This window comes from Mus musculus, chromosome 11, assembly GCF_000001635.26.
Source record: "Mus musculus strain C57BL/6J chromosome 11, GRCm38.p6 C57BL/6J".
Taxonomy (NCBI): domain Eukaryota; kingdom Metazoa; phylum Chordata; class Mammalia; order Rodentia; family Muridae; genus Mus; species Mus musculus.
The window spans coordinates 71,279,154-71,289,068 of record NC_000077.6 but is presented as its reverse complement, the minus strand read 5'-3'; the positions used below and the strand labels follow the sequence as shown (position 1 = coordinate 71,289,068).

At 46.3% G+C, this 9,915-nt stretch overlaps 1 non-coding gene and 1 pseudogene across 2 annotated transcripts in view; both read left to right on the top strand.

The window, feature by feature from the left end:
- Positions 1–510: 510 nt before the first annotated feature.
- Positions 511–644, top strand: Gm23311. Its single transcript, XR_003949930.1, has one exon. It is a non-coding gene; the product is annotated as a small nucleolar RNA SNORA17 (small nucleolar RNA).
- A 3,192-nt stretch (positions 645–3,836) lies between these two features.
- Positions 3,837–9,915, top strand: part of Nlrp1c-ps (NLR family, pyrin domain containing 1C, pseudogene) — a 42,803-nt pseudogene continuing 36,724 nt past the window's right edge. Inside the window, exons 1-2 of the transcript NR_027858.1 lie at positions 3,837–3,871; positions 7,850–9,521. The product of NR_027858.1 is annotated as an NLR family, pyrin domain containing 1C, pseudogene (transcript). The remainder of the gene's footprint in view (positions 3,872–7,849; positions 9,522–9,915) is intronic.

Here is a 9,915-nt window from a genome sequence, read left to right as displayed (position 1 = left end):
ATTACTTTTTTCTAGGAGTTGTGTTGGTCTGAAAGATTAAAATATATTGCACAAGAAAATATTGATAAAGTAAAATAAAGAACAGAAAAAACAAAAGAACAAACCTCTCAAGTCTCTTACAAGATGGGTCAGCCAGTCGCTCATTGGTGTATAGCAATTTTGTCTGAGATGAAATATTCAACTTGGAAGGAAACTTGTTTCAACATGGAATATATCTTCATTTGCTTCCTGTTGCTGAGATGAACACCAGGACTGCACACAGGCTGCTTGGGGAGGAACACATTCACTTTAGTGTACAACTTACTGTCCTGAGGAGACAGGGCAGGAACCAAGGGCAACACACTGCAGCAGAGGCCATGGAGCAGTGCTTCTCACTGGCTTTCTCTCCAGGGCTTGCTCAGCCTGCTTTCTTACAGGACCCAGGAGCACCTGCTCAGGAAAGGCACCACACACACTGAGCATTGCCATTCTGTATCAATCATGGTGTCCCAGGAAAAGATTAACACAATACCTGCCCCTAGAGGTGTTGCATGTATGGCTGCTGTGTCATGTGTGCATCAGTAGGTGGCAGAGAGGACAGAGTCTATGTTCAGGCACAGTGTTCTGACCTATGGACTTCTCTGAATGATTAGTGGCCTGACACAATCAGAACAAAGCAAGGCCAAGGCAACCAACAGACCTGTGTACTCACAGAGGGGAAGCTGGCCCAGGTGGGGAGCTAGCCCAGGCAGGTGCAAGAGTGAGACCAAGACAGCCACCAAGGGCCTGGACATGGAACTAGCCTGAGATGGCCACCAGGCTGCACTATGCAGGTGAGCCATGGTAGCAGACCATGCCTGAGAGGATCCCTGTCCAGAGCCTTAAAGCATAGACATCACACTCCTGAGACCACCCCAGAGACCACACCAGATGCTCAAATCTCTCATGCCACTAAGAGGTGCAAGTAAGTAGTAGAGAAATGGAAGAGAAAGAAAAGTAGAAAAGTGTGGGTACAATGAGGAAAGGGGGAAATGAAGACTGAGGATAGTGAGGAACAGCTCAATGTGAGTAGCCAGTGATGCCACCTGGGACCATGGTGGGGTCCTGGCCTGTGTTGCTTCTGAGGCCACATCTGGATCCATGGTCCTTCAGCAACAGGGATGAATTTCCATCAAAGGCCAGGCAGAAATCCCTGGTCTGGGCTGCTGTCCAGGAACATATTAATTTTTGAAGGCTGTGAAGAACTGGCCCCACCCTTCTCCTGGGCATTGTGGGAGAACAGGCCCCAGGGTCCATTTCAGCCAGAGAGCTGAATCTGCCCCTAGCAAGCTGGAGTACTCAGGAGAGTATAGAAAAGTTGGCCCTGCCACTGTCTCCCCCAGGGTGGCATGGATGAGGGAGAGACACTCCCCTCCCCTGTCCAACTATTCCTTCACCTCCTGAAGCAGGCAGCAAACCAGGCCCTGTGTTCATGGGAGCTGTAGTGATGGGCCTGCTCCAGCATTTGAGAGAAGGGCCAGCACCTTCCCTGGGGAACATGATACAGCTGCCACTCATGATGAGAGCACAGGGCAGCTGTCCCTGAGCACATGAGGTGGCTCTGAACTTCTCTGCCTTGCATCAGCTTGCGGGAAGGAGAGATTTCCACTCCTCCACTTACCCATATAACCAGCAAGAGAGCTGGCCTTGGGGCCATGAGAGCAGGAGAGCTGGTCTTGCCCCTCATCTGCTGCATCTCTTGGGAGAGATGATCCTGCAGCTGGCCTTCACAGCACAGGAGAGCTGGCACTGCATGTGGGAGTTGCAGGCTATCCAGGCCTGAGGATGTGAGCAGTGAAGAGCAGGCTCTGCTCTTATAGTGACCAATGTCAGGCTGGAAAGCTGGGCCCAGGGTCTGGAGAGTAGGAAAGCGAGACCTGTCTCTTACCTACTTACACTTGGGAGAGCAGGCCACACACCTCACCAAAGCAGCAGGGAGGAGCTGGCCCTGATGGTATGGGCTTTAATGAAACAGCCTTGAGGGCAAGGAGTAGGATTGGGTTGTATGATGTGAAATTATCACCCAATAATAATTAAAACAAATACACAAACAATACAAGACACAGCAGGCATCTGCAACATGCCTGCTGTTATGTTTCAATCACATGGTACCACATGGTAGAAAGAGAGAACTGAGTTCTGAATGTTGTCTTATGATCTGTACATGTACACCATGGTATGAGCATACATATAAACACATACACACACATAACACACATGCACATGTACAACACAGACACACTCACAAAAGCATAGAATAAATAAACAAACAAATACATAAATGTTAGTACTTAAAAAATAACACCTCTCAGAGACTGTATCTCTTGTGCTAATGCTGTCAGGCACTACTATGGGCATACAGGCCTTAAGAGCCACCGCTGCCTACCAAGAGCTCCCATTCTCTTTGTAGGTGGACATGACAGAAAGAAAACCAGGTTGTGGTGTTGGTGGTAACAAGAATCAGCAGGAGAATAAAGGAGGGAAACTCTGGAAGGGCTGCAGAGAGCTGGTAACAAACTTCTGACATGTGGGAAGTCATTCCAAGACAACGGTGAAGCCAGCGCTAAGGTCCTGAGGTGAGCATGTTCCTGGTGTGCTCAAGGAATAGGAAAGTAGAGCATCAAACCCATGCAGAGGAAGTGAGAAGCTTGAAGTAGGATTCACCGCCAGAAAGTGGGCAGGGCAGGAATGAGCAGGTCATGTAGAGCCCTGTGAAAAACTGGAAGGAACCTGTTTGTCACTTAGAACAAGACAGGGAGGATTGAAAGATATAAGTGGGGAAGATATGTAAACCAATTCACTATTAGATGTGTGTCTCTGGCTTCAAGACTGAGAATAGACAAAAGTATCAGCAGGGAGAGATAGGATGCTGGGGAGAGATCCAGGAGCCTGGCTGGACCAGCATGCTCCTTGCCACGATGAGGAGTCAGATAGCACAAGTGTTTATAAGATCCTGTTGGTAGGGCCAGGAAGATGCTGTGGGATAAAACACATGCTTTTATCCACTGAACTTGGGGACATGTGCTCTGATCCCCAGCATCCTCACAAATGCCTGCTGGGCATAGTTATGGTCTTGTAATCCCAGATTTTAGAAATGTTAAACAGGAAGTATCCCTAGTTAGCTGCTTAGCGGGACTAGCCAAGTCCATAAGCTTTCAGTTCACACACATGTGAATGCATGTGAGTCCACTTGCACATGAACATACACACGCACCACACACCTACAGAGAAAGAATATGCTGTTGGTGAGACTCAAAACCTAAATGTGACATTTAGGAGACTTCAGGAGTCAAAAAACAAACAAACAAACAAACAAACAAACAAAAAACAACCAAACAAACAAACAAAAAAAACACCACCACCAACAACTACAACAAAAACACAGACAGGGTTTGTGGCCTAAGAGGAATTTACTGAATTGAACAGCCTGTTACAGGGCAGGCTACAGGGAAGGAGAGGAAACAAAGATATCCAGAGAACAAATTTGGGGGGAAATCCAGGAGCTATTGCTGACCTGGGACCTGTTGGCAAACCTTAGGTCCCACACTAATGGAAGAGGGAACTGAGCTCAGACATGAGTCCTGTAGTCAGGCCAGCAGGGCTTCTGCAAATCCAGATGAAGCTCTCACCCTGACTCTTCCAGCCCAGGCATCTGCAGAGACTTAACAGGAAACAAGCTGAAACATGTTCAACTTCTACTCCCAGTGTTTAGAGGAAGTGCATCTACGCAGGCTCTCTGATGCCTGCCTTCTTGTAAATGGGCCAGCGTCTTTTTCACTTTTGGAGAACAGTTTCCTTCCTGAGGAGCCCTGTTCAAGGACACACACTCCAGTGGGCACCATAGAAGAGTAGGGTAAGTAGTGGAATCCAGATTCCACCAAACCACTTAGTTGTGGGAAGATAAGGGCTGGCCTCACTCCACTAAGGAGTATGTGGCAGACATAGGGCCCTTGTAATATAAACCAGGGCCCAGAGCCCAGGGCCTCAGCCTCTGCTTGGAGAGTCTGAAGGCCAGCTATGATGAATAATAGATCTCTGAATTCACATGCCTAGTTCATGTGCCTTCCTTCTCCTGTCTGCTCTGAATCTGTAGGAATAAGTGTCCTGAATGATGAGGTATTCAAAGGGAGGACCAGAGATGAGATATATACTAAGTATAACACATGCTATTTACAGGGGATGGTGAGGGAGAGCCAAGGTCCTCAGAGAGCTAAGTTAGACAAAATTAGAGAGGAAAACACAGAATACCTCAACACAGTTGCCTTAGTACTATAACCATGGCCCAGGGGGAAGAGTGGGTCCCCAAATATTGTAATCTTGATTCCTCTGAGGCACAGGCTACAGTGTCAGACCAGCCTTCTCAAGTACACTCCTGGACAAGGACACAAAACTAATGTTCTTTTTATCCTTAAAGTGGGGCCTCTAACAAGTCTCATGTCAGTCTGTCCCCTGCATACATGTGGTCCTTTGGCTTTCTTTGAGTAATGTGCCTTTCATCAAATTGTTAGTTGGTTCTGTATTGTTCCTCTTGTGTGGCACCAAGGGACAGAAGATGTCTAAAGATTTCTTCAAAGCGGCTAGCCTGAACTTAGGCTGAGCCTTTACTCCCCCTCTGTCCTGTATCTTCCCACCTTACCCTGGGTCACAGAAATGGCTGAAGTATCTCCTTAGAGTGGGACATCAGAAAAGGAAGAGGATGAGGACATGAGATAGTGAGTATTCTACACAGTCCACCATGCATCCTCCATCTGTGCATTCCTATCCTTCCATCCTCCTGTCCTTGATACTCCAGCACCCACTTTTCTATCCCCAACCTCATCCTTGATTCACATCCTCTAACCCTACCACCCATCATGCTCTGACTCTGCATCCCTCTATCTTCTTACTTCAACATTTCCTCACTCCCATTTTCTAGATGTCCACCTTCCTACTCCCCTCTTTCCATCAATTTATCTGCCTAGGCTGAGCCAAGTCTTCCCTGCTGTGGTTCTCCAAAGTTAAGAGAGCTAGATCTCCTGCATACTGCTACTGTGGGAACTAGTGCCTTACTTCATGAACAATACCAACAAATATACCAACAAACTCAACAAACTCAAGGGGTTAACAGCGCCCAAGATTTAATGAAGGACCAGACCAAAAAAAAATCTATTGAATAATGTCTTCCTAAGGATGGGCTTTTGGTTCTCTATGACTTGGTTCCTTCCCTTGATCTTTCCATTTCTCCTTGTCCTTTAAAAGTTATACACAAGGGCCTTCTGGATCAAATCACTGCCATTATACAGTCCACATTAGGGCAATGGCTGCCCTGGCTAGGGCCTACTGAGTCTCCCATCCTATATCTCATTATACAGTTCACAGCTGAACTCAGCTGTTTTCAAAGTTTCTCCACAAATAAATGGCAGGAATCACATGATCCAGCAGAACAGATCAAGTTAAAACTCTCTTTTTGGCACAGGAAGTCTATCCGCAATGTACACCGCCCCCCGCCTTGGCCCCTAGAGCAAGAGAGATGAAACTCAGCAAAGGGCACAGCGGCAAACTGGAGCACATTAAATCAAGAACAATTGTCTGAGATTGGTTTCCATTACAGGCAGAAAGCAAAAAATGAACAACTTTTTAAAAAATTATTTTATTTATTTACATTCCAGTCATTTTCCTCCTCCCAGTCCCTCCTCTCACAATTCCTCATCCCATTCCTCCTCCTCCTTGCCTCTGATAGGGTGCGTCCCCACAGAGGCCTCCCCTTTCCTGAGGGCCTCAAGTCTCTTGAGGATTATGCAGATCACCTCCCACAGAGGCCAGACCAGGCAGACCTCTTCTATATATGTGCCATGGGCCTCAGACCAGCCCATGTGTACTCCTTGTTGGTGGCTCAGTCTCTGGGAGCTCCCTGGGGTCTGGGTTAGTTGAGACTGCTGGTCTTCCTGTGGGGTCACCCTCCCCTTCAGCTTCTTCATTCCTTCCCTCAATTCAACAATAGGGGTACCCAACTTCAGTTCAATGGTTTGGTGTAAGTATCTGTCCCTCTCTCAGTCACCTGCTCGTGGGGCCTCTCAGAGGATAGCCCTGCCAGGCTCCTGTCTATAAGCACATAAAAGCATCAATAATAGGGTTAGGCCTTGATGACCCACCATGAGATAGATCCCAATTGGGCTGGTCATTGGACTGCCTTTCCTTCAGTCTCTTCTCCATTTTTATCCCTGCAGTTCTTTTAGACAGGCACAATTCTGGGTCAGGAATTTTGACTGTGGGTTAGTAACCCAGTCCCTACACTTGAGGTTCTGTCTATATACTGGAGGTGGACTCTTTGAGTTCCCTCTTCCCAGGGTTGGGCATTTCAGGTATGGCCACTCTCATTGAGTCCTGAGTGTCCCTTAACTCCCAGGTCTCTGGTACTTTCTAAAGGGTCCCCCAACCTCTCACCCCACAAGGCTGCTTATTTTCATTCACTCTCCTGGACTTCTGGGTTTCTCTCCTGAACCCCCACATAACTAATCCTGTTCCCCTTTCCCCGGACCCTTTCCTCTCCCACCCAGGTCCCTCCCTTCCTCTTCCTCCTGTGATTATTTTCTTCCCCCTTCTAAATAAGTGGGCAACTTTTTTTATTCTTGTTTTTTGGTTGGTTGATTGAGTTAGTGATTGATTAACTGATTGATTGATTGATTGATTGATTGTATCCTAGGATGGTTTCAAATTTTCCATATAGAAAAGTTGGGCCTGAGCTCCTGATTCTCTTGCCTCTGTCTTCTGAGTGATAAATTATAGAGCTACGGCACCATGCTTAGTGATTTTTTTTTGAACATGCATGTTAATTATAGTTCTGGAGGCTGAAATACTAAGACTGAAAACTATGACTATCTAACCTCAAAAAGGGCGTATAAAGGCAAAAAGGTGTCTGCTGGTAAAAAGGGGGTACCCCTTCTCACAAAAGCTTGCCCATTCCTAAGAGAAAAGTATTGGTCAGTTAATTATTAAAGGGCCTGGACCCATGACTCCAAACACCAACACTGGATCAGTATCCCTTATTCCTGAGTATCCCTTAGTCCTACATTGGCAACTGGATTTCAAACTGAGTTTCAGAGCAGACAAAACATATCCAAAGAGTAGCCACAAACAAGGCTTGTTGTTACCAAAGATAGCTGGAATACAGTACAAAATACAGCCAAAATTGCCAGGCCTGGGGACCAGGGACCAAGTCTATGTCCTGAAACATGGACTCTATGGCATTCCTAGACCTTCCCATCAGACCCAAAATCTCAGGACATTGAGTTGATGTTGTCAGGACTGCAATGGTGGATCCAGTAGGATCTGTAAGGAGCAGACATCTGATCCACTGTCTGCAATCTCCCCCACTACTCCACAGCCTCCTACAGGGAGAGACCACAGCCACTAAACTACAAATGGGAAAGCAGAGTTCAGTGGAGCTACTGCATAATCTCATAGGCTGAATGAAGACAGAATTATGTCTGTGAACTCACCCTTTACTCTCAGCCTCAAAAGCAGGTCTGACACAGAGTAAGAAACTGATAAATGTCTGAAGCATGAATGAATTTCAGACAGCATTGTTATTAGTCCCATGACTACTTGAAGTAGAATCTTCTCTAAACTCACATTTTCTGCACTACACTGTTCAGAATATAACAGTGTCCAAAGCCTATATGCTATACAGCTTAGACAGATTCCTAAATGCATCTAGATAATAAAGGGTCAAAAAAAAAAGGAGGAAAGGAAGGTAGGAAGGAGGAAGGTAGGAGGGAAGGAATGAGGAAAGGATTGTTTGAATGAACACACATCACTAACATATACACTTCTCAAACTTTCTTTTATTTAGGAATCCTTTCAGAAATGTATATGAAGCAAAAAAAGGAGAATCTTTACTCCACCCAGCCATCAAAAGGGGAGAATCTGTCTCAAAATTTCACAAACCTACTACTCTCCCAAAAATTGTGCCCACAAGGCTCAAAGACATTTGCCAGGAAAAGCTGGCATCAATGTGTACCAGAAGAAAGAGGACATATGATTGAGATCCAAGACTTATTTGGCCAAAACTTAAATAAGCAGGAAAAGGCTCAATTGGTCGTAATAGTGGGGGCTGCTGGGATTGGGAAGTCAACACTGGCCAGGCAGGTGAGGAACGCTTGGAAGGAAGGCCAGCTCTACAGGGATCACTTCCAGCATGTCTTCTTCTTCAGCTGCACAGAGCTGTCCAAAAGCAAGCAGCTGAGTCTGGCTGAGTTCATAGCACAAGGCCAGGAAGTGCCCACAGCTCCCATCAGGCAGATTCTGTCTCACCCTGAGGAGCTGCTTTTCATCCTGGATGGCATAGATGAGCCAGCATGGGTCTTGAAGGATCAGGATCCTGAGCTATGTCTGCACTGGAGTCAAATGCAGCCTGTGCACACACTGTTGGGCAGTTTACTAGGGAAATCTATCCTTCCTGGGGCTTCCTTCCTGCTCACAGCTCGGACCACAGCACTAAAGAAATTCATTTCTAACTTTAAGCAGCCATGGCAGGTAGAAGTCCTAGGATTCACTATGTTGGAACGGAAAAACTATTTCTACAAATATTTTGAGAAGGAAATAGAAGCAATTGCTGCATTTAGATTGATTAAATCAAACTCAGTGCTCCTGACCCTATGTGAGGTTCCCTGGGTGTGCTGCTTGGTCTGCAATTGCCTGAAAAAGCAGATGGACCAGGGTAGAGTAATCTCCCTGACCTCACAGACAACCACAGCTCTCTGCCTGAAATACCTTTCCTTGACAATCCCAGGTAAGCACAGGAGGACCCAGCTTAGAGCCCTCTGCTCATTGGCTGCTGAAGGCATCTGGAAAAGAAGGACCCTATTCAGTGAAAGCGACCTTTGTAAGCAAGGGTTAGAAGAGGATGCCATTGCCACTTTCCTGAAGATAGGTGTCCTTAAAAAGCAGGCCAGCTCTCTGAGCTACAGCTTTGCCCACTTGTGTCTCCAGGAGTTCTTTGCAGCAATGTCTTACATCTTGGAGGATAGTGAGGGAAGACATGGTGATATGAAAATCAACAGAACTGTGAGAATACTGGTAAAAAGGTATGGAAGACAAAACCTGTTTGAGGCACCCACTGTGCGCTTTCTATTTGGTCTTTTGAGTAAAGAGGGATTTAAAGAAATGCAAAAGGTCTTTTCCTGCAAGCTTTCTGGGAAGTCAAAGTTGATGATACGGCACATCCTACAGAAATTGCAACCCCATCAACCATCTTGTCTGGGTTTGCTCCACTGTCTGTATGAAAAACAGGAAATGGAGCTCCTGACACTCATGATGCATGATCTTCGAGGAACAATAATGCATGGACTAATAAACATTGCACACACAGTGTTGCAGAGAAACTTGAAGAACCTGGTGATACAGACAGACATGGATCTCATGGTGGTCACTTTCTTCATTCGGTTGTGCAGTCATGTGAGGAGTCTACAGCTGAACAGAAAAGGGCAGCAGGGATATAAGTTAATGGCCCCTGGGATGGTTCTGTGAGTATTTGACATAGCCTACTCTCCAGATTCTCTGTGAATCCCATGAGCCCACATGTTCTGAGAACCAGCAGCATCTTAGCTGGTTATAGGGTAGCAGGGCACAGGTCCTAAGTAACCTTTAACTGCTGAATTGTAGCATCTTTCTCTTCTTTCTTCCGTGTGCTTGATCATGGGATGGTGCCATGAACCGAGGTGAGGAACATGCAGCTTCTCTGATTCAAATCATCTTCACCCTTCACAGGGTTCCAATGGCCACAGTTACTGATCTTCCCTCTTGACATGCTTTCTCTCTGAGAAACAGCTCAGTCCTGTAAGCACCATCTCCTATCCCCATGAAAGTAACCTTGGCCCTGAAATCTTTCCCCATTGCCTAGGAATGCATAGGTATGAG